Source organism: Lepus europaeus, chromosome 15, assembly GCF_033115175.1.
Source record: "Lepus europaeus isolate LE1 chromosome 15, mLepTim1.pri, whole genome shotgun sequence".
Taxonomy (NCBI): domain Eukaryota; kingdom Metazoa; phylum Chordata; class Mammalia; order Lagomorpha; family Leporidae; genus Lepus; species Lepus europaeus.
This window is the reverse complement of record NC_084841.1, coordinates 57,926,058-57,949,879: the sequence shown is the minus strand read 5'-3', so window position 1 is coordinate 57,949,879 and position 23,822 is coordinate 57,926,058. Positions and strand designations below refer to the sequence as shown.

Genomic DNA, 23,822 nt, shown 5'->3' with positions numbered 1-23,822 from the left:
ATATACGTAATGCAGACAATGTTACATAGAGCTGCTAGCTTCAAAGCATTGATAAGAATTTAGGTCTCAGATGACACTTCACGAAGGAAGCAAACAAGAAATGATTTATAATTATTTATTAGTCTAGAAGTTAGAACTGACTTTTAAAGGTAAGCCCTTGGAGCAGATTAGCCACGAATCCATTTGATGACCTGAAGGTTGGGGACTGGCATGTGTTTCAGCATGGCGCCCATAATGGCTAATACCAGGGAAGCAGTACAAGCAGGAATCCACCTGTCTTTTGCCTTTGAAATGCACAAGGAACAATATAACCAACCTAAGGCCTCTAGCATCTCACTTGATTCCCCCAAGGGAATGAAAAAAAACGTGACCCCACATCTTTCCTGGCTCCCCCTGAAACTGAACAGGTTTACCAAAGAGAATGGGAATATTACAATGTAATCAGCGGAACTCACATCTCAGAATCTGGGGCATAAGTTACACAGATCTTTTCATGAACAAATCTCGCTGAAGCCCAGTGCTCATTGAAGGAAAAGTCACACTCCTGAACAACTGACACCCCCAAACTGACACTTAGCATTCCTCCTATGCTTGGGCTCCTCAAAGAAAACAAGTAGAGCAAAGGCAGGTCCTTGCACAAGGCTCAATCCTTGTTGTAGGTTAATAAGGGAGGGGGCGACAGAGACGCCAAGGAGCAGTGGCTGTTGGTAGCGACCAGGGTTTGAGATGAAGACCTGCATAACTAAATCAATAAAGCTAGACCAGGCAGAGGGAACACCATTGTTTAAAACCCCAGGGAGGAAACACAGCCAAAGCTTACCCTGGACGTTGGAACATGGCTGAGAGAACAATGCTTGTGGCTCTACCTGGGATTCAAGAGCATTTGCTAAGTATCCGCTTGGGGACGGCTCAGGCCTGTAGGTTACTGCATTGTCACCATCTCACTGCAGATGCTGACTTTCTAGACTTCCCAGCGAGCCCTCGGTAATCAAATGGCAAGAACCCAAGTCACCAGTGTCCCCAATAAGATGGGAAAGGAACCAGGAAGAGGAAACAGATGAGGACCTGCTCTCCCAGCCTGCAGCGCACAGGCAGAGCTGAGCCCCCTGCAGCAGCTCCATCTCGCTTCACAGGGCGGCCCCAGGCACCAGCCACCAGCCACAACAGCAGTAGCATCAGTGACCTCTGCAGGAGGCCCAGCTGGAACCCGCCGGCTGCAGCAGCCTGCACAGGGACCCAGAGCCTGCCAGCCTGGTTGCTAAGTCATCTCCCACTCTGAGAAGCGATGGGAGCCGTATTTTCACTAAGCGATGGCAGGCCCGGTGGCTGCAGCTGCATCCAGACCCCAGGACCCAGGAGAGCAATCTCCGGGTGGGGGTGGGGGAGCAGCATCTGTTAGGGTTGCGGAAGGAAATGGCTTTTGCTCACTCACTGGGGTGATGCTTAATGGGATCAATACAGCCATTTTGAAGTTCCATGCAAACACCTGACCAAAGGAGGGAATTAAAAATCAGGAAGGCACCGAGGGGGTTCCCGGGATTCCGGGAATGTGTTTTCCTGAGTTGGATGGCCCAGGGGCGCTCATTTGTGAAAATTCATGGCACTGCTGGTGGGTGAGGTCCGCCCTCTCTCTCCACATAATACTGGGCACAATTTTTTTTTTTTTTTAATTTCTAAGTCAGGAGTTATCCAGGAGCCCTGACGGTGTGAACAAGAATAAAAGCCCAGCAGTGCGTCCAAGCTGCCTGAGGAAGCCCCCTGGGGACCGAGGCACCGCAAGGGTGATCAGCTGGGCAACAAAGCAGCGCGGATCTCCACGGTCGCCAGGTGCCTGCTGAAGCGGCTCCCCGCTCCCCGCTCGGGGCGCTGCCCACAAGTGGATGACTCTACAAAGGCAGGCGCGGCGGCACGAAAATCGCCCAGTGATGTCCGCCTGCCCGGCGCTCCCATCATGACAGGGTCGGAAAAAGAGTGACGCTGCAGTACTGCGCTTCTGTCAGTCACCCCATGGCTGCTGTGACCTTGAGCCTTCCTGCCTGTCAGGGCCGCGTCTCCGCAATGGGGGCAAGGGTCCCACTCCGGGCACCGCACCGGGTGCTGATGGAGATTTTATAGCGTAAAAGCCACCCCCTGATGTGCTATTATTTCCCGGCAACGCTGCAAACAAACGATATTTTAAAAAAAAATCCGAAGTCATTCATTCGCACAATGGCCACACCCAAAGTCGGTAGGAGTGAAAAGAAGGAAAAACAGGGACCCCCCCAAAAAATCTAAATTTAAATTAAATCACATCAGATCAAAGGCCTCTATTTTCAAAATGAAGGGTTATTGAGATGCTCAGGCCACTTCACTATGGAAATGCCTCCTGCTCTTGAATTTTTTCAAATAAAATATCATCAGTGCTTTCTGCTCAGATTTTTCTGAAGCTGCAAGGGAAAAAAAAATCAGCGCTTTAAAGTTAAACAAAAGATCCAGGTCTGCAGTGCCCGTCCCCACCCTGCAGCCTTTTGTTCTGGAGACCCCTGGCCGTTTCCAAGCGCAGAGGCGCAAAACGAGCGCTTCAGTTTTCGCCTAAAACCAGGTTTTTTTCTTTCGTCTTTTCTCGGGATGGGGGAGCGGGAACGAGCGCTGCGTGAACGCCCTTTGTCCGCCTCGGGCTGCCGTAGAGACCGCAGTGCGGACTGCACCACGCCCACCAGCCCGCGGCTCCCGGCAGGATCGCTTCAGCACCACCCGGGAGAATAGAGCGCGGGCTGGGGCTGCGGCGGGACCCGCGGCCCCCGGCGGGGCTGCGGAGGTCGGGCGGGGGCTGGGGCGGCGCCCCCGGGGGCCCGAGGGCCACCCAGCCGGGCAGCCGCAGGAGGGGGCGCCGCAGTGCGGGGGGCAGGTGCGGCGGGCAGGTGGGGGCGCTGCGGCAGCCGGCTCGGCTCGGCCCGCGCCCGCCGGACCCTCGGGGCCCCGCCCTGGGTTGCCCAGGCACCGCTGCTCGGCCTCTGCGGGGCACGCTCGGGGTGCGCACCGCGGCGAGGGGCTGGCCCTCCCCGCGACGCCCTCGCCCCCTCCTCCGAAGACGAGACTCGGAGAAGCGGCGGCCCCACCCTGCAGCTTGGGGGTCCCATTGTCCTTTCGGAAAGCTGCGGCTGCGGACCCCGGGGGCGGGAGGGAGGCGGGCTTCGTCTGGGAACCGGGCGCGGGTGGCTCTCCATCCATGCGCCCTGGGGTGGGGGAGCGGGCGTGGCCCTCCTACCCGCCGAGTCACCCAGGGAAAGAAAGGACCGGGCGGTTTAAGCCAGAAAGGGCATTTCTGGGAGGCTGGGGGGGCCGTGCTGAGACGCTGGCCACGCGAGGTCCCCGCACTTGGAGTTACAGCCCCAGGTGTGCCCCGCCCCGCCCTTGGTCGCAGGGCTGCGGCGGTATTGTGGCCTCTGCGCCCCTGACACCTGCCCTCCACGCAGCGGACCTCGCCCAGTGCCAGGTCCCTCAAGGTTATTAGCGGTCTCGCCCCGGGTCTCAGACCTGGGCATGCGAATCGCTCTCGGAACCAGCCCCAGACGGAGGGCGGGAGCGGCCGGGGCCGGGGCCGGGGCCGCGGCGCCCTGGGTGGGGTCGAGCCTGCGCGCGCCCAGGGCCGCTTACCGAGCTCGATGTTGCCGATGGCACGCCGCAGGTGCTCCTCGGTCACGATCTCGCCGACGACCACCAGCAAGTAGAACTTGCTGTCGAGGAAGCGGTGCGACAAGCTGGGCGAGGTGGACGCCGCCGGGTTGGCGACGCCGCCGGAAGGCTCCGGCTCGGCGGCCTCCACCACCACGGTCGCCATCCTGCCGGCCGCTGAGCTGCGCGCAGTACTCGCTCCGCGCTCGCCTCTGCGGCAGGAGAAAGGATTATCCCCGAAGGTGCCGTCCGCGCTCCGCCCCCTGCGTCCCCCTCCTCCCGGCGCCTCGCGCCGCCTCCCCTCCGCCCTCTCCCAGCGCGGCGGAGAGGTGCGGGCAGTGAGAGCGGGCGGGGAGGCGGCGCCGCTTTTATACGGACAGCGGGCAGGGAGCCGGGGAGGAGGAGGAGGAGGAGGAGGAAGGGACCACCCGGCACATCCTCACGCGGTGGCAGGCTCCGCTCTTCCAACCGTTGGCCCGGGGCTGATGTCATCCGCAGCAAATCATCTCGCCCGCGGCCCGGAAGCCGGAGGGACGAGGTGTGCGGACAATGGTCTGGGCAGGGCCGCGAGCCCAGGGGCTGGGGGACCCGAAGCGGGAGGACACTCGCAAGCCCCTGCTCTCACCCGCACCCGTCCCCACCCCCGCCCCCTCCGCCGGCCGTGCAGGAGGTTGGCATGCGTTTCCTTGTGCTGAGTGCTACCGGCTGCCTTGTCCGAGGTGCACAGTGAGGCCTCTGCCTCCTGACCTGCCTGGGCTGGAGCTCAGGGGCTGTGCAGGCTGCGGCGGCTGCAGCTGAGGGTACCCCCCTCCCCGTCCCCCAGGGAGACGGGACTTGCTGGCTTTGCCCTTGTGCATTTACACCTGTTTACCTAGATATTCCAAACAGCAGTCGTTGTCACCTTCCTGGACGAACACGTCAAAAATGCAAAGCCCAGGCCGACTGCTGTTCAGGCTTTGGACTCTGCAAGGGCCAGTGATTTAAAAAAAAAAAAAAAAAGCAACCAAGTGCTGGCTCTGCAGTGCTCATGGGAATGAGAGGAAAACAGATGTGTTATCTGAGATACAGATGTTCTGTTCCTACTAGTAGAGCAGATAGTATCCGGCAGAACAATCTAGAGAAGGTGCTGTCTCTGCTCAGCAGGAGTAACAGTGGCCATAATGTACTGTGTACTTCCCTGGGGAACACACGAGCAAAATTATGTGACCATGATGTCTTTTAAAATAGATGTAGCTCTGGGGATTTTTATTGCCTTTGGTTTAGAAGAACTCGTACAAAGGCATCTAGAATCTTGCTCCCCAACTGATGGAATGCCGCTTCTGTCCCAGGAAGAGGGTGGAGGTTGAAGAAGGGGCAGTGGGAGTTGGAGTTTGGGGGAAGAGGAATCAATACAACTTTACTACTGGACGGCATATTCAAGAAAACAGAGGATATTCCAAGATTTCCAGAGTAAGCCAGTGTCTTAGATGTCAACAGCTGTGCCTATGGGTCACACACTCTTGGTTCTTATGGCTTTCCTGAGCTCCTGCAATGGGGGTATGACAAGCAGCCAACCACTGTGACCCACCATCCTGCCTGGCCAGCAGCACCTGGGGACCTGTGACAAGTCCATTGGAAAGCTGCAGGCACCAGTAAACAGAGACTGAAAGTTTCCTAGCCAGCTGGGCAAGACATCCAGTTACTGGTGGAGAGGGGAGGCCAGCACCAGAGCTCAGAACCGGAGAAGGAGACACAGTGACAAGCAGTTTTCCAGAGGTCAGCCATTGAGTCATTGTTGCTCAGCCTTGGCCACTGATTTTTTTTTTTTTCCCATTCTTCTGAACCACCATTACTTCGATGTCTGTGGTAGTTTTCTTTTACTCAATTTCTTTCTTTCACTTAAATTTATAAATGAAAAACTATATTGCTGTAAAATAGAAACACAATTATCACTTAGAAGGTATTTCTAAAAATATATACAATGAAAATCCGACGTGATTAAATTCCTGTTACCTACCATTGTGATTTGCTCAAGACTCAGCCGCAGCCTTACCTTCAGTTAAGGACATATTGGTAAGTGTTAGAGGGGGTGTTGAGACAAGCTTGCACCCAGCTGAGCTGTTCCTGTGACCCCCCAGAGGGTTGAATGAAAATTGCAACAGAAGAGCTTTCTTCCTGGGTGAGTTGGCAATGAATGACCATGAAACACCTAAGTCATTGCCACACTTTGAAAAACAGAAACATAATGGCAATGGCAGCACATAAGCTAGGAGTGGAGATTGCCACTCCACTGTGACTCTACACAAGGGATTCTCTCCCATGTTCAGTCTCCCGGTTTATGTAACAGGAAGAATGAGAGCTTTGTAACTGTTTGCATCATTGTTAAGAGGGGAGCGAATGCTGTAACAGGTGAAGGCACCTAATATACTAGCTGGAACATAGCAAACAGTGAAGACAGGATTGATTGGCCAATTTTCTCCCAGTTCCTTTAACAATGAAGATAGGAGACAATAACATTGTTATACTTCAAGAAAAGTAGTCCCCCCTCCCCATCCAAAGGAAAAGGACGTAGCCCCAAGAGACAGCTAATGTGTGAGAGGACCTGCGCTACCAGCTGCCTAGTTGACATCACCTGGATGTCCCAAAGGCAACTCAAACTCAACATGCTGCAGGCCCGAATCATCTGTGCTCTCCACACCTCTCCGTCACTTTTTCTTTTTCTTTTCTTTAATTTTTTTTTCTATGAGCAGTACCGCCAGCTGTCCCACGACTCAAGGGAAAAACCTCACCGGCATCTTCAACTCTGACTCCCACACTCAGGTGCAACCCAGCCTGGAGTCTGGTCAATTTCACCTTCCAAGCCTCTCTTCAATCCATCCACCTCTCTGTGCTATCCTCACCTTAGCCCATGCTACCATCATCACAGGAGGCACTAGCACATAGGTTAGGAAATGAGTTCTTAGGGCCAATACTGTGGCATAGAAGGTTAAGCCCAAATGGACACCGGTTCAAGTCCCGGCTGCTCCACTTCTGATCCAGCTCCCTGCTAATGATCCTGGGAAAGCAGAAGATGGCCCGAATGCTTGTGCCCCTGCACCCACATAGGAGACCCAGAAAAAACTCCTGGCTCTGGCCTGGCCCAGCCCCTGCTATTGCAGCCTTTTAGGGGAATAAACCAGCAGAGGGAAGATCTTCCTCTCTCTCCTTCTCTCTCTGAATATCTGCCTTTCATATAAATAAATAAATCTTTTTTTAAGAAATGAGTTAAGTCAGACTGTCTGTTTTCAGATCCTAACACCATAATATATTATATATGTATATAATATATTATATGTATATAATATATATACCTTGGGCAAGGTACATATCCACTTAAGCGCTTTGCTTCTGTATTTGTACTGTGGAGGTAGTACCCACCTCATGCCCAGGGCACAGTTTAAATATATAAAATACTTAAAACAGCGCTTTATTTACAATAATACTCAATAGGGTTTAACTATTTGTGTTGTTACTTAACGTTTTACTACAAAAATTTTCAAACAGAGAATAGAGCATAGGATAAGAAACTTTTCTGTGCCTCTTCAAATGATATTAGGCTTTAATTTCTTTAAATCAAGTTCAAATGCGAGCCACATATTTCAGTTGATTGATCCGTCATATCTTCTTTAATTTGTGAATTCCGACTCTTTTTTTTTTCTTGCAATGTTTTTTTTTTTTTTTTTTTTTTTTTTTTGGATAATGGAAACATTTGTTCTGCAGTTTCAGGAAGACTGAATTTTGCTGATGGCATCCCCTGTTGTGTTATTTAATGTGTTTTTTTTTTTTTAATCTCCTGAACTTTCTGAATATTGATCTTTAGGGCCAAGGCCTCGGTCAGATACAGATTTGTTATTTTTGCAGTATTCTGCACAGGGAGACTGTATTTTTCCGTTAGGAAGCACAGAAAAACATGCTGTTCCTCCTGTGACTTTAGTAGCTACTGATGATCATTACCTGGGTACATTATTTCATTACTGATTGGAAAATGATAGGATTCCAATTTTATTATTCCGTATTCATTTGGCAGCTGGAAGACTTCTGTCGGGAGAAACAGCAGTTGGTTAGCCTGAGGTACAGTTTGTACCGGAAACAATGATACCTACATGATTCTCTTTATATACTAATTTTGAAATTAATGAATTCATCCCATAGCAAACTCCAACAGTACTTATTATCTTTAATAATGTAATTTGTAGCTACTGTTCACATTGATGCTTTGGTATCCTCATCTTTGGCTGGTTGTATGTCAGAGTATTCCCAGCTCACCTTGTAAATATGTGGCCTCAGAAGTTGGAACCCAACTTCCTTAAGTGGGAAATGGTATTTTGAGACCAGAATTTGGATACTAGGGAATTACTGCTTTCTTAGTCATTGTTTTCAGATATTTTCAGTGGACACAAATAGAAAATAATTTTTTAAGATGCAATACATAATGAGTTCCTAGTACTGCCAATTCAGGATGGAGACCATGGGGGTTTTGCTTAACCTGTCTTGCCTCTGTATTTCCTTTGTCCTATGTCTAGAATTATAGTTCTCAAGGTCACGAAGGGTGGTGGAATTTTAAAAGCATTTCATTTTCTTTGTCCAATAATGTATATAGATCATACTCAGTAGTTTCAGATTGAAAAATGCAACACATTTTCCAACAATCTGATTTCTAAAAACAGTTTAAGTTTTATGTTTGTTCTTAGAATGTGTCATACCAGAAAACTAAAATGACCTTTGTTTTATCCCTAGTACATACATAGTACTCTCAAAATAACGGCTAAAAATACTACTAGTATCAATAGTATTACTAAACGTGGTTTAGATATATATTTTTTGTGATTTCCTTTGTCATTAGATATATCTACATGATTATCACATTAATTTAATACATAGTTAGGTTCATTTGTTTTATTTTGTTGAGTTTTTATGGAATTTTGTAAATTAATAATTTTGTTTCTTTTTTTTTTTTTCTTTGACAGGCAGAGTGGATAGTGAGAGAATGAGACAGAGAGAAAGGTCTTCCTTTTTGCCGTTGGTTCACCCTCCAATGGCCGCTGTGGCCGGCGCATCACGCTGATCCGAAGCCAGGAGCCAGGTGCTTCTCCTGGTCTCCCATGCGGGTGCAGGGCCCAAGCACTTGGGCCATCCTCCACTGCCTTCCCAGGCCATAGCAGAGAGCTGGCCTGGAAGAGGGGCAACTAGGACAGAATCCGGCGCCCCAACCGGGGCTAGAACCCGGTGTGCTGGCGCCGCAAGGCAGAGGATTAGCCTGTTAAGCCACGGCGCCGGCCAATAATTTTGTTTCTAATTATGTAAAATATTTACATGGGTCAAAGTTCAAAAATCTACAAAACTGCTCTCTCTCCCTATAAGTAACCCTTAACCTTGGTTTAGCCTTTCATTTTAAAAATGCAATATATATATATATATATATATATATGCATCTGTCTTCACCGTGGGACTCTATGTTCCACAGAGCAAGGACCTTGTCTGTGTCCTCCACTTACCCCCTCCCTATCCCTTCCAGACCTCTTTAGTACTCCTGGGGACCACCCTAGGGCCTGTGCTCAATGAGTAGGCGAATGGCTGCCCTGTGACTGTGCCACAGACTTCTCAAGCAATTGCTGTCATTCTTTAAGATTTTGATGACTAGCATCTGTCTTAAGGTCTCTTTCTCACTTACAATCTTGATTATTTTATGTCTTTTTTTTCTATCAGTCTTGTGAGGAGTTTGTCAATTCTGTTACTCATTTTCAAAACAACCATACTTTGCATTATTGATTGTCTTCTATCGTAGATACACGTATCTATGTTGTTCGGATTGAGTATTCTATTTGTACCCACACTCCGAATTTCTTTGGGTGTTATTTACTTTCTTCTTGTAGCTCCTTGAGAAGCTTAGAGAACTGATTTTCAGTTTTCCTTCTCTTCTGTTATATGCATTTTTCTCTAAGGCCTTCTTTAGCTGCAGCCCTCACATGTTGTCAGGTTGTAGTTTCTTTATTATTTGCTTCACAATATTTTCTCATCTCACTGTAATTTCTTTTGGCCCCCGTGCATAATAACTGCTGTTTGACTGAAGAAAGGCTGACATGTGGGACGTCAGACAATGCACTCCAAATCACAGAAAACCTGGGCCAGGAACGCAGATATGTCAGATTCCAGCATCCACGACCTTCCTCCCGTGACACCCTTACTCCATGCTGTAGAAACCAAAGCAGTTCCAGGAAGCAAGCACTGCGGAAGCGCTGGTTGGGAAGAAGAGTAACAGAGGGAGATCTAAGCGTTTAAGCAAATCTCAGGTCAAGTGAGTCCCCAAGGCTGTGTTGTTTCAAATTGAAGTGACACTAGAACATCACTTACGGCAAAAGGCCATGGATAGGTCAGGAAATACTCTGTTACTCAGCGTTGATGGGGTGTTTTCATTCCAAATGTTAAGTTAGTGATGGAAAAAATAAGAGTGGAGGAAAAAAAAACAAAGAAAAATCAGGGAAAAGACTTACAGAGTATATGGTATTAGAGAAGATTTCAAAAATATAATTATATGCTGTGTCATTGTTGGGTACAGCTCCTCCCTATGATCATGAAATAAATAGGTCTAACTCTCGGTAGGTGTTTCTGAAAATTCCCTGTGAGCTTCCTAGCCAGAGGAAAATGTCTCACACTTATTTCTTTAAAAATTATTTATTGTTTATTTTCCTTTTATTTGAAAAGAGAGGCAGAGACAGAGACAGATCTTCCATCTACTGCATCACTCCCCCAGATGCCAGCAACAGCTGGGGCAGGGTCAAGACAAAAGCAGTTCAAGCCAAGTACTAGAACGATCACTTGCTGCCTTCCAGCTTGTGCACCAGCAGGAAGCCGGATCAGAAAAGGAGCCGAGATACGAACCAGGCACTGTGCTATGGGATGCAGGTACCTCAACCGGTGTCTTAACCAAATGCTCGCCCTTGCTTAACTCAGAAGATGCCTCCTCCTTTCCCAGTGCCCACCCCCTACCTTGTATTTACAGTAGCTTCAGGGCAGGCATTTGGCACAGGGGTGTAATCAGCGGTTAAGACCCCTGCATCCCCCATCCTTGGGTTCAGGTCCCACCTCCGGCTCCTGACTCCGGCTTCTTGCTGACCTTGGGAGGGGGCAATGATAGCTCAAGTTATTGGGTTCTTGCCACTCAAGCAGGAGACCTGGATTGAGTTCCAGGATCCCAGTTTCGGGGTGGCCCAGCCCTGGCTGTCAGGGCATTTGTGGAGCGAATCAGCAGTTGGAAGATCTTTTTTTTTTTTTTTTCTTCTCTAACTCCCTCTGCCTCTCAAACAGGAACAGACAAACAAATAAATAGATAAATAAAACTGCTGCCCAGTAGCCCGTTCATTCTTTCCCCTACTGGTGATCCTTTAGGAGAGCTCTGCTGTGGACCCTTGTAAATAATGCTGCAATGGCCATGACTGTGCCTCTCTGTACACATATGTAAGTCTGAGCACAGATGTCTAGAAATCAGGTGAATGACTTGACGATAATACAGAATTTTAACATTTGATGACTTCGGTCACATTTCCCTGAGAAGCAGCTCCAACATTCTCCTCCTGCCACACCACTGCCTCTTCCCCACGTCACCATCTAAATCTTTCTAGTTTTTGCTCATCAGAGGCACAGAAATATTTATTGTTTCAATTTGAGCATCTTTCAAATTACTTTCATTTCTTTTTTTTAAAGTTAACTGCATTTGTTTTGTTTTTAGAAAAGAAAAAAGATGTATTTAGTTGGAAGGCAGAGTCGCAGAGAGAGGGAGTATTGACAGGGCTGTAGTCAACAGGCTTAGATGTGTCATTTCCCACAGGTGAGATTATCCACGGGAAGAAATCCTAGGAAAATGCTGACTCATAGGTATGCCTACGCGTGACTCTGAGAGGTGTTGAAGAGTCACCGCCTGTAGTTACTGTACCCATGTGTATGTTTACCAATAATTTACAGGCGGGCTGCTGATTCCTCACAGCCGAAGTATTTTTGAGCTTTTTGGTTTTTGTTAATTTCATGGCTGAATTGCCTCTGCGTGATGCCAGCTGCATTTCCCTCATTGCGAGGGGGGCCGAGCACCTTTTTAAATGTGTGCGTTTCCTTTCCTCGCAACTGTCTACTTACCTCCCTTGTCCACTTTTCTGTGGCAAGGTTAACATTTTTCTTTTTGATTTGGGTAGATTCTGTAATATGATTTATAAGTGTTTCTTCTTATTGACTTTTTTTTTTTTTTTACAAGCAGAGTGGACAGTGAGAGAGAGAGAGACAGAGAGAAAGGTCTTCCTTTGCTGTTGGTTCACCCCCAAATGGCCGCCATGGCCAGTGCGCTGCAGCTGGCGCACCGCACTGATCCGAAGGCAGGAGCCTCTCCTGGTCCTCCCTGGGGTGCAGGGCCCAAGCACTTGGGCCATCCTCCACTGCACTCCCGGGGCCATAGCAGAGAGCTGGGCAGGAAGAGGGGCAACCGGGACAGAATCCGGCGCCCCGACCAGGACTAGAACCCGGTGTGCCGGTGCCGCTAGGCGGAGGATTAACCTATTGAGCCACGGCACCGGCCACTCCTTATTGACTTTTTAAAAACCTTCCTATCCTAGGGGCCGGCACTGTGGCGCAGCGGGTTAAAGCCCTGGCCTAAAGCGCCGGCATTCCACATGGGCGCTGGTTCCAGTCCCGGCTGCTCCACTTCCGATCCAGCTTTCTGCTGTGGCCTGGGAAAGTCGTGGAGGATACGGTGGAGGACTTGGGCCCCTGCACCCGCGTGGGAGACCCGGAAGAAGCTCCTGGCTCCTGGCTTGAGATTAGCGCAGCTCCAGCCATTGCGGCCATCTGGGGAGTGAACCAGCAGGTCGAAGACCTCTCTGTCTCTACCTCTCTCTGTAACTCTGTCTTTCAAATAAATAAAATAAATCTTTCTTTAAAAAAACTTTCCTATCATATATTTTAACATGGTGAATATTTGTATGGAATTAAATTTAATGATTGCTTCATTCATGGCTTCTGGATCTCACAGTATACTTAGAATGGCCTTTGCTGTCTCGAGGTTTTATAAGAAAAATTCTCCCAAGGTCTTTCTAGTCCTTTTAAGACCTCACTTTTAATATTTTACCTAATCCAGATGTAGACTGAGAAGTGGATCCACTGTTTCCCCAGCTCCACAGCATTTTAGTAGAAGATCTTCCAGAATTCTGTAATTGCCTACTGACTTACCTTCTCCCAGTCGATTTTGAAATATGGAATTCGTATTTTTTTTTTAAGATTATTTATTTGAAAGAGTTACAGAGAGAGAGGAGAAGCAGAGAGAAAGAGATCTTCCATCCAATGGTTCACTCCCCAATTGGCCGCAACGGCCGGAGCTGCACCAATCCGAAGCCAGGAGCTTCCTCCGGGTCTCCCATGAGGGTGCAGGGGCCCAAGGACTCGGGCCATTCTCTACTGCTTTCTCAGGCCATAACAGAGAGCTGGATCGGAAGTGGAACAACCAGGTCTCGAACCAGTGACCACATGGGATGCCGGTGCTTCAGGCCAGGGCATTAACCCACTGTGCCACAGCGCCGGCCCCTGGAATTCGTATTTTTATTCCTTCGCTTTCCCTGCCCTCGAATCTACTTCAGCCCGAGTCCCAAGCTCTGCCGGTACCTGGCAATGAGATGGCTCTTACTTCTCACTTCTAGCTAAGATTCCACCTGAGCTAAGACAGGGCTGAGAACGCACGGGGCTGTCCTCACCGGTACCTTCTCACTGAACGCTGGCTCCTCCTGAGGACAAGTGTCGAGTGAGTCCTTCCCACTCTCGGGACAGTGGCATCCCAGTGGCGTTCCATTCCCTTACAGTGGAAGACAGCAGAGACAGGCTTCTGCTTGGCCAGCACCGCAGACAAGCAGCCACCACCACGGCAGGCAGTTAAGCCACTGCCTGTGTGACGCCAGCATCCCATATGGGCGCTTGATCGAGTCCCGGCTGCTCCACTTCCGATCCAGATCCCTGCTAACACACCTGGGAAAAGCAACAGAAGATGACCCAAGCCCATATGGGCCCCTGCACCCACATGGGCCTCTGCACCATGTGCGAGATCTGGAAGAAGCTCCTGGCTCCTGGCTTCAGCCTGGCCCAGCTCTGGTCATTGTGGCCGTCTGGGGAGTGAACCATTGGGTGGAAGATTCTCTCTCTCTCTCTGACTTTCAAATAAATAGATACATATTTTTGAAAAATAATAATAAGTCACTTAGTTTGTTATAACCCACACAGAAAACTGACCCAGCTGGGCTAGACACTGAGAGACAAGACTGGAGACGTGCCCTGGGAAGCTCCCACGTAGCCACGCGTGCTGGAGCACTGTGCCCTAACCCTGCCCCACATTGTGGCGGTTCTGGGCAGATGGGGCCGGAACAGGCAGGAGGCTAGGACTGCTGTGAAGCCGCCAGCCTTGACCCCTCTTGTCTCTGTGCCTCTCGTAAGGAGCACAGTCAGGGTAGGTGGTGCTTCCCTCTCTACACAGGCTGGTTTCAGAACATCTGAAAGCCCCTGGGTCTGTAACTAGGGACGCAGTCGGAGTTGTCCTTCAGAGACCCGTGGGCAGCTTCTCAGCTCCTGTGCTCGGCGAGCATCTGATTTCCCATGAGATGGCATTTCCAGTGCTGTCATTTCTGTTTACAATTCTCTAGTTGCTTATGGATTGCTTCCTTCAGAGACGAATTCTCTCTCTCTCTCTTTCTCTCTATCTCCCTCTCTCTCTCTCTCTCTTTTGGAAGTAGATAAGTTTATTTTGGTACAAAGATTTTTGAAATTCATACATCAGTTTTTCGTAATACACATTTCCCATGAGCTTCCTGAAGACCCCTCATGTATGATGGAATACTGTTCGGCAATGATGGGACCAGTGCTGTGATGCGCAGGTTAACGCCCTGGCCTGAAGCGCTGGCATCCCATTTGGGCACCGGTTCTAGTCCCGGCTGCTCCTCTTCCAGTCCAGCTCTCTGCAATGGCCTGGGAAAGCAGTAGAAGATGGCCCAAGTCCTTGGGCCCCTGCACTCACATGGGAGACCCAGAGGAAGCTCCTGGCTTCAGATCAGCTCAGCCCCAGCCATTGCAGCCCTCTGGGGGAGTGAACCAGCTGATGGAAGACCTCTTTCTCTCTCTCTGTCTCTACCTCTCTCCGTAACTGTCTTTCAAATAAATAAAATAAATCTTGAAAAAAATGCTATTCAGCAAGGAAAAGAAGGAAGTTCTGCCTTTTTTCCCCAAAGAAACCTTTTATTTAAGGAATGCAAACTTCATGCATATCATAAATACAACTTTAGGAACACAGTGATTCTTCCCACCATGCTGGCGCTCCCACCTGCTCTCCTACCCCTCTTCTTCCTCCCTCTCCTATTCCCAGTCTTATTTTTTACTAAGATCTATTTCCAATTAACTTTATACACAGAAGATTAACAAATATGAATTTTTATATGAGTGTGTGAACTTTTTTTTTTTTGGACAGGTAGAGTTTTACACAGTGAGAGAGAGAGATGGAGAGAAAGGTTTTCCTTCCGTTGGTTTACCCTCCAAATGGCCACAACGGCTGGAGCTACGCCAATCTGAAGCCAGGAGCCAAGTGCTTCCTCCTGGTCTCCCATGCGGGTGCAGGGGCCCAAGCACTTGGGCCATCCTCCACTGCGCTCCTGGGCCACAGCAGAGAGCTGGACTGGAAGAGGAGCAACCGGGACCAGAACCTGGCACCCATATGGGATGCAGGGGCCTCAGGCAGAGGATTAACCAAGTGAGCCACGGCGCCGGCCCAATGTGTGTGAACTTTTAAAAAGAATAGCTATTTATTTGGTCATTCATACTTTCAGTCAACACATCTTTTTTTTTTTTTTTCCTTTTTAATTCAAAGATCAGGGAGAGAAAGAGGGAGAGGGGGCTTCCATCCTCTGGTCCACCCCCTCAAATGCCTACAATGGTCAGGATTGGGCCAGGCTAAAGCTAAAGTCAGGAACCCCACCCAAAATTCTCATATGGGTAGAAAACTCAGTTATTTGAGCCATCACCACTGCCTCCTATGGTACTCATTGACAGGAAGCTAGAATAGAGGACAGAGCTGGTATTAAACCCAGGCACTCAGAGGGGCCGGCACTGTGCACAGCGGGTAAAGCCTCTGCCTGCCATGCCAGCATCCCATATGGGCACCGGTTTGAGTACTGGCTGCTTCCACTCCCGGCTATGGCCTGGGAAAGCAGCAGAAAATGGCCCAAGTGCTTGAGCCCCTGCACCCACATGGGAAACCTGGAAGAAGCTCCTGGTTCCTGGCTTCAGATCAGCACAGCTCCAGCCATTGTGGCCATTTGGGGAGTGAACCAACAGATGGAAGACCTTTCTCTCTGCCTCTGCCTCTCTGTAACTCTGCCTTTCAAATAAATCAATAAACCTTTAAAAACAACAACAAAACCCAGGCACTCAATATGGGACATGGGCATCTTAACTGCTTTCCTAACTGGTAGACTAATAGCCCACCCCAAGTCAACACACCTTTAACAACCTCTGGCAGGCACCAGGTCCTTAGACCATTGGCAGTCTACAGACACAATGATGTGCAAATAGACTTGGCCCTATCTGTAGAGAGCTCACTCTCCCGACAGGAAGAAGTGCAGATGTGAGAAACTAGGGAAAGTGGAGAAATGAACTTTAAGTTTTCTTATTTTCCTTCCCTCCCCTAGCTTTATTGAAATATACTTAGCAAAGAAAAGGTGCGTATATCCAATGTATACTTGTACAATGTGACGACTTGATACATGTGTACATTGTGAAATGATTGCCACACTCAGCTTAATTAGCATATCCATCAGTACACACAGACACAAAATATGTAGGAACACATATCAACAAGGATATACTAGCAAAGCAACATGAATGCATACTTACAAACCTAAGTTAACACATATGATCCTTGGCAAAATATTTTCCGGAGCACCTTATGAACAATTTACAAATGGACTAGAGCCCCTGAGAAAAGTGAATTGTATGGCTTTGGCTTCCAACCTCTGCTGACAGCAAACCCTAATTCTATATCACATAATAGCAGACTGTTATCTAAAGGTTGCAGCCTTCTGTTTCAAGATACCAATTACATTAGGCATGGCTTCTGAGTCAAACCAAATAGGGAGATGTCACCCCCACAAGCTGTGATCCAGCTCAGGATTACCCATGAATCAGCTGAGGGCTTTGAATATGGACTTGCCCTGAGTGGTGCTGGCTCCTGGCTTTGCCTTCAGAGGGGCTGCCTACCCAGGAATCTGCTGAGACAGTGCTCCTGGTGCAGGTTTCAGGGCATCTGAGTTAAAGATGTTCCTTAGGGGCTGGCACTGTGGCTTAGCAGGTTAAAGCCTCAGCCTGCAGTGCCAGCGTCCCATATGGGCACCAGCTCTCTGCTAATGCAACTGGGAAGGCAGTGGAGAATGGCCCAGGTGCTTGGGCCCCTGCACCCATGTGGGAGACCCACAGGAGGTCCACACAGGAGGAGGCTCCAGACTTCGGCCTGGCTTAGACCTGACTGTTGTGGCCATTTGGAGAGTGAACCAGCAGATGGAAGATCTCTGACTCTCCCTCTCTGTCTCTCCTTCTCTCTCTCTCTATAACTCTACCTTTCAAATAAATAAATAAATAACTCTTTTTTTTTAAAGATGTTCTTTAGTGCAATAGGAAGAAGACATCATAGAAACAGTATAGAAGTGTAAAACCAAGAAACTGTGTCCATAGAGCACACATGACACAGAGGCCATAAAGACACAGGGAAGTCCACTTGCCAATCTATGTCGCTTTTAGGGAAAAAACATCACTGTTGGACATGACCTGAATTCCTGTGATAAATCACTAATATGGATGAAAATAGAATACTTATAAATAATATGAAACTTGAACTTATGCTTGTGATTATTTCCAATTCTAATCAAGCTTTAAACATCTCATTAGAGTTCCTTTAAATATGAAAAGGTCTTTTAAAGATTGTCTATATCATGGAATGTAGATTAGCACTGCTGATTGCATTCTTGTTACCATTTACCAAGGTGGCTTTCTAAACTGCTACAACATACCAGGGACCATTTCACCTTATTTTTTTCCCTATCAGTATTATATTTACTTGAGATTGGACTCAGTGTTGGACCCTGCCTCACACATACAAGGGGACTAAACATTTGTGGAAAAATGAAATTAAAAGGTTAAGTTTACTTTGGTGCAAAATGGTCTTGAAATCTGTGCATAGTGTTTTCATAATAGGCATTTCCCTGAACTTTTTGAAGACTCTATCATAAACACAGATTTCAAAAAAAATTTTGCTCAAAAAAACAAACATCTTCTAATTCCATTTTCCATGAACTTGTTGAAGTACCCTCCTATATAATCATGTTATTGGGACAATTACATAATCAGTACAACCTAAGTTGTCGCAAGCTCTCTCTGTGATTCAGATTTAGTCTCGCTCCTCTGGACCTCTGCAGAAGCTCTCCCTTCTATTCTGAACACCCCACCCCTCTTTGCAGAATGGCTTCTCACCTATCAAGTCCTAGCTTACGATAACCTCCTCCAGGAAGCCTTCCCCGACTCTCCAAGGCTGGCCTAGATGCCTCCCCATAGCCGCCTTTGTTGTCCCGGGTGCTCCCCCTACCATAGGCCTATTGTAGTATGTTGGAATTACTCACTTATATCTCTCTCTCTGTCTTTTTTTGTAGAATAGCGATTCTCAAATTGGTCTCAATACCTTTAGGGCCCTGAAAAATTACCGAGAGCCCTGAGGAGCTCTTGTGTGTGTGATTTACACTTGTATCCACTGATCTTTCCTGTATTAGAAATTAAGATTGAGAAATTGTTTAAACTTTGTTTACCTACTCATTTAACAATAATGAAAAGAAAAATTTTAAAATTATGCTCTTAAAACTGTGAATATGAAATACATGAAATCTGTTCCCTTTATATAAATAAAATTTTAAAATAAAAAAGCATACTTTTGTGAAAATAATTCATTTCTCCACTTTTCCTCACTTCTCATGTCTATGCTTCTTCCTCACTGGAGAGTAGCAAACTTTATGTGGGCCGGTGCCAAGTCTTTTCGTCATCATTGTCTCCAGAGCTCCAGCAGTGTGAGGATCTGGTACATGGCAGCCACTCAGTAAGGCTGCGTTGAGTTGGGACAGGCATTTGGCCTAGTGGTTTAGACCTTGTCCCATGTCTGAGTGCCTGGGTTTGACTTCTAGTTCTGTGCCCTACTTTTAGTTTCCTGCCAATGTGCACCCTGAGGGGCGGTAGTGATGGCTCAAATGAGTGAGCTTCTGCCACTCACATGGGAGATCTGGAGGGGGTTTCTGGTTCCACGATTTGCCAATCATTCTTTCAAGTAAAAATTATGTCCCAGGAAAAAAGTGGTTAGTTCAGCTTGTAACTCAAAAAGGACCACACAAGTGTTTTCATTTTTAGACAGTCATGATGCTACACTATGCAACAGAATACTTCATCATACCTCTCAGTTCACTCTGGAGGATATTAAAAGATACCTATATTTCAAGTTTAAATGCAATAACATTAATATTTTTCTTGATTTATCAAAGACATTCTCCTGTGAAACTAGCTTTTTTTTCTTGCTGTGTGTGGGTAAACAAAAAACTATAATATTTGGTACAACTTCATTGATTCATGCTCATGAACTACCTGCCATTTTCACCTACTAATACATTTACACTGCAAGTGCAAATTCCCTCTTAGTAAGATTAGGAAAATAGCTTTGACCTTGAACTCCCAGGAGATTCCTGACCACACTTGGAAACCTCTGATTTAGAAGGTACATTTATTTCTTATTTAAGATTCAGTTATTTTTTTATTCACTTGAAAGGCAGAGTGACAGAGAGAGGTAGAGACACAGAGGAAGAGGATCTTCCATCTGCTGCTTCACTCCCTAATTGCCCGCAACAGCCAGGCCTGGGCCAGACCGCTGGCCCGCAGGTGCATAGCAGAAAGCGGAATCAGAAGTGGGGAGTAGCCAGGACTTGCACTGGCACTGCAATATGGGATTCAGGCATCCAAGCAGCAGCTTCACTTGCTACGCCACAATGCCCACCCCAAAACCTAACATTTCCTGAGGGCAGGATCTCCTGTCTCAGTGTCTGTGGGTCCCCAAGCCTAGTCTAGCACAATGTCTGTCACACAGAATACACAATAAAGATTTGCTGAACAAATGAGTAACTTCATAAATAGCTTAATTTTCTTTTTGGCAAGTCTTTGTTTTCTGTGCTTTTTCTCTTTTGGTAATTTTAACATTCCCAAAGCATTATTCCTCAACTGTACTAAATGCACACTGACTGTTTCTCTCCTGTCCTACAGAGAGTGTTCTGGGCCCTTCTCTGGTGACGCAGGTCATCATGATGAGCAGCGGTTGGAACACAGTGATGGCATATTGGGATGTTGTCTGCATAAATAGTCAGGCATGAGGGGGTCTCAAAAGTTCGTGGAAACGGAAAAGGTCTTTATGTTGGTACAAAAAATTTCGAAATCTATGTATCTTATACTAGATAATGGAAAGTTTGTGTTGTGAAAACACTATTCATGGTTTTCAAATTTTTTTGCACAACATAAGCTTCTTTTAATTCCATTTTTCCTTGAATATTTTGAAGTCTTTTTATTTCTACTTTATTTTGATTTTACTTGTTTCTTTTTTACTTATCTCCTTCCTTATGGATGGGTTACCAGCCATCACCTACTGATGATGTTGACATTATGACCTTGACAAAATACCTCCAACTTTCTCCTTTTTACGTAGCTCATTATCTCTAAACTGAGAATACTAAGTCAAATAGGCCTAATCCACTCTGAGTCGCCCCTTGAATCCAGAGCATGAGGTTTTCGGGCACGGAGTTTCCAAGGTTTGTTTGGTTAACCAGAGGCACTCTTTCTTTCATCTCTGGTCTTGAGCCATCTCCTGTCAACCTGAAATTTCAGCTGAGTTTCATACACCGAGTTTTGTAGAGCTGAAGTTTGCTATGTGTGGTTGTAGAAAATGCATCAATTTACAATGCAAGTGCAATGGCAGCGTGTGTCTCTTAGAGAGATCAGGTAGATCTTATTTTGTCAAATCTCCACATTGCCATAATTAAATTCAAGTTGTTGGGATGGGGGAATGAAGAGCTATAATAGGAGCGTTGGAACATTCTGCCTAAACAGAATTTGAAGTATTCTGCTTTATCCTTTACAGTTTAATCCTGAAACTTGTGAGCTCAGCTTATACCATATTCGCATCTAGTCATCCTGTTTTGTAAGGTGGCTATAAATTAATTGTGCTTTAAATTCATATTTAAATATTAACTTTTATTATTTTTAAAACTCTTTTTGAGATGTCTCTTTTGAGACTGACACCTGGAGCTAGCATGCTGGTGCAGCAGGTTGAGCTGCCATTTGCCACCCAAGCATCACATACCGGAGTGCCAATTAGAGTCCTTGCTGCTCTGCTTCTGATCCAGCGCCCTGCTAATGGCCTGGGAAAAGCAGCGGAAGATGGCCCAGTCCTGGGGCCCCAGCACCCACGTGGGAGACCCGGATGGAGTTCCTGGCTCCTGGCTTTGGCCTGGCCCAGCTCTGGCCTTTGCATGAGTTAAAACAGCAGAAGGACAATCTCTCTCTCTCTCTCTCTCTCTCTCTCTCTCTCAATCTGCCTTTCAGATTAATAAATCTTAAAAAAAAAAGACCCAAACCTGTTATTCAAATTTTATGTTCATTCTAGTCTGAAAAATATTTCCAAAGACAAATTTTTTCTTATTTCAGATATATCAGGCCTCAAAAGTGTGCCCATGGAATATTAACTGTGACTTCTAAATGAATAGACAGCAAACAGCAACAATTTTTTTTGGATAGTCCCTTAACTATGTTTTCATAATTCTCACATCTACCTTACGCAGTTTAGTCACACGGAAAGAAACTTGGCTGTCCTACAGCTTCCTTGGCAAGGTGACCCCAGGGTGTTGTGCAGGAAAAGGACATTGTCCTTCTTTGGGGTAAGAACAAGGAGACCGCAGCTGAGCCACTGCTGGGACTGTATCACAGGAGCCAGGGACACTTCTTGGTACAGGGAGTCACCATTTGCTTGTGGGCCACGGATGTCCACTTTCCTTAAACCGTGAGATGGCTGGGAGGGCCCAGCTCCTTGCCTTGAGGTCTGCAGTGAACTTGGGGAAACCTGGCCATGAAGATGCTGGAAGACTGGCACACCCAGGTGTCTGCCAACATGGGGACCTGCTGGCTAAGAGTTCCAGATGGACACTGGTGGATTCTGTCCTTGTCAGAGCGTTGTGGATGCAGGAACATGGCACTAAGAAATAGAAATTTGGGGACAGGTGTTTATTCTAGTGGTTAAAACTCCTGCATCCCACATTGGTGTGCCTGGGTTCGAGTCCTGGCTCCTGAATCCGGCTTCCTGTTACTGCAGACCCCCTGGAGGCTGTGGTGATGGCTCCAGTGACTGGGTTCCTGGCACCCATGTGGGAGATCTGGATGAAGTTCCTGGCTCCCAGCTTTGGTCCCAGCCAGGAAACAGCTGTGGTCACTTGAAGAGGGAGCCAGTGGACTGGATTTCTCTGCCTCTCAAATAAATCTAAAAAGTATTTAAAAATAAAAACCAAAATCTTGCTTGCCATCCTGTTTCCCGTGCTTTGGAGACAAGGCAGGTCTATTGTTTTAGGCAGCAGGCTGCATCCAGGTAAGCCGAGGGACCTCCCTGGGCTGTAGCTCTGCCCCCAGCATGGCTGTACCTGGGACTAAGGACCCTCCAAAGATAATCAGTGAGCTCTGGGTGAGGGCTGTAGCAAAGGCTCAAGGTCCTCTTGGAAGGCAGCAGAAACGCTCCCAAAAGTCTTCATGCCTGCTCTTTCAGGCCACGAAGATTTCACCAGGTCACCAAACTGTTGACTTCCATCTGGGGGAAGGGCGGGTCTGTGGTACCAGGAGGGAGCCCTAACCATGTGACTGGAGAATTCCGTGTGGCCTCTCGCTTGTCAGGAGCGCTCTTCCTGGCCTGGTCCTGAGCTGCTCTCTGCAGAAAATCACCTGCGGCTCTGAGATGTCTGGCCTCTCCACCAGACGCGTCGTCTGCCCCAGCCAGGTCCCCTGGCACAGGAAACCCAGCCGTTCACTGACACACAAACGGCTGGAAGCAGCCGTGGATGGAGCAGAGCTGGGGAAGCAGCAGGGTGTGTCTGGCCTGGGGAGCATCCCAGACTGAAAGCCAGCAGGGTTTCCAAGGGGTGAGGCCTCCAGCCGGTTGGCAATGCTCACAGCTTGACTTCAATATCATTTATCATTGTTCTTGTCCACCGAGCCTTAGCGCTCCAACTGATTCAAAAAAAGAATGCGTGTACAGGGACAGAGCAGTAAAGAGATCTTGTTTTCCCTAGATCAGAATAAAGCTTTAGTGTCCCCATGCTGCCTGGACCCCCAAGTTCCTGAAGCAGATATGAGAAGACGCCTCCCAGGCTCTGAAACCCAATCTACAAAGTGCAGAGGCGAACGAGGTCTCAACGCTGTCCTTAATTTCTAGTAAGCGCTTACTGTATACGTGACACTTGCACCAGGTTGATGAGGGTTGTCTCGTGTCTAGCTGTGACTATCCTGATGAAGTGGGCGCCACTCAGGCACTGAGCAGATATTTCTCGAGGGCCTCTGTGTAACTGCTGTGGGGTGCAACGGTGCGCAGCGGATCAGGCCCTGATCCGGTCATGCTGACTTTCTAGTGAGGGAGATGGGCGATGAGCACACGGATCCTTCCATCCAGAAGACGTCATGGACGACATTGGGTGTCAGGTGTTGTGCCGGCCCCTGGGAATACAGCAGTGACTCAAACAATGTCTGCTCTCCAGAACTAGATCCTAGTGGGATGGAATCAAGCAATAAATGAACGGAGTAAATGATAGAGTGTGTTATAGAACGCATTCTACGGAGAACAACGAAAAAGAAATAGACACTCTCAATAAGGTGGTGGCCTCAGGGAGTTCTCAATACATAAACAAAGAAGACAATTTCAAAGAGTAGCAGATTTTGTGAAATAACATAAAGGTGGGACTTGGAATTGCAGGAGCAGGTACCTGGGATCATTTGGTCAAGGAGGATCTCTGTGAGGAGTGACATGCTTGTGAGAC

At 47.7% G+C, this 23,822-nt stretch overlaps 1 protein-coding gene across 1 annotated transcript in view; it reads right to left on the bottom strand.

The window, feature by feature from the left end:
* Positions 1–3,819, bottom strand: part of MAP1B (microtubule associated protein 1B) — a 98,721-nt gene extending 94,902 nt beyond the window's left edge. Inside the window, exon 1 of the mRNA XM_062212225.1 lies at positions 3,637–3,819. The gene's annotated coding sequence lies outside the window, so the exon portion shown is untranslated. The remainder of the gene's footprint in view (positions 1–3,636) is intronic.
* Between the last annotated feature and the right edge of the window lie 20,003 nt (positions 3,820–23,822).